Below are 684 nucleotides of genomic sequence, written 5' to 3'. Positions count from 1 at the left end.
GGGGGGGGGGGGGCTGTAGCCCCCCTAGTAGCCCCCCTACCAGTGCTGCTGCCACCTACCTGGCCTGAGTGCAGCCCCTGGAAAGAGCCCAGCACAGCCCCCGCATGTGAGCACACAGCAGCAGTCCACCTTTCACCTGTGTACAGATCCCAGGGGGCACACACCCCCATGCCTTCCCCAGGGTGTGCACAGTGGCAGGAGCCACCCCCATAACCCTGGTTCTGTCCCGCACCCTAGCTCAGCTGGGCAGCACCTGCCCCAGCCCTCCCTCACCGCAGAGGCCTCCATCTGCCCCCTTCCACACTCCTTCCCTCCCCCATGCCCCTTCCCTCATACAGGCTTACCAGCCAGATGTTCCTCTCCAAGCTCCTGACTGTGTGCATGCCGTGGCTGCATGCTGTGCGGGCCGGGAGCGGTCCGAGGCTTTCGGGGGCGCGCGGCGGGCTGTGGCCAGTAGCCCTGGCAAGTGGGTCGGGGAATTTGGCACGGTGGACAAATCAGGCATGGACGCGTAGCAGTTGATTAAAGATTATTTTACTTACACCGTAGATGGTCGCGGTGCAGGCAGGAAAACTTGCTTGCGTTGCAGTTAGATAGAAAAGAAGAAGAGTGGACAAGAGTTCTAACCGCGAACTCTGGTCCAGGGCCGGCTGAGAGGTCTAGAACCGCGAGCCCGTCGAATCA

Source organism: Alligator sinensis, unplaced genomic scaffold (assembly GCF_000455745.1).
Source record: "Alligator sinensis unplaced genomic scaffold, ASM45574v1 scaffold645_2, whole genome shotgun sequence".
Classification (NCBI taxonomy): Eukaryota; Metazoa; Chordata; order Crocodylia; family Alligatoridae; genus Alligator; species Alligator sinensis.
This window is presented reverse-complemented; position numbering follows the sequence as displayed.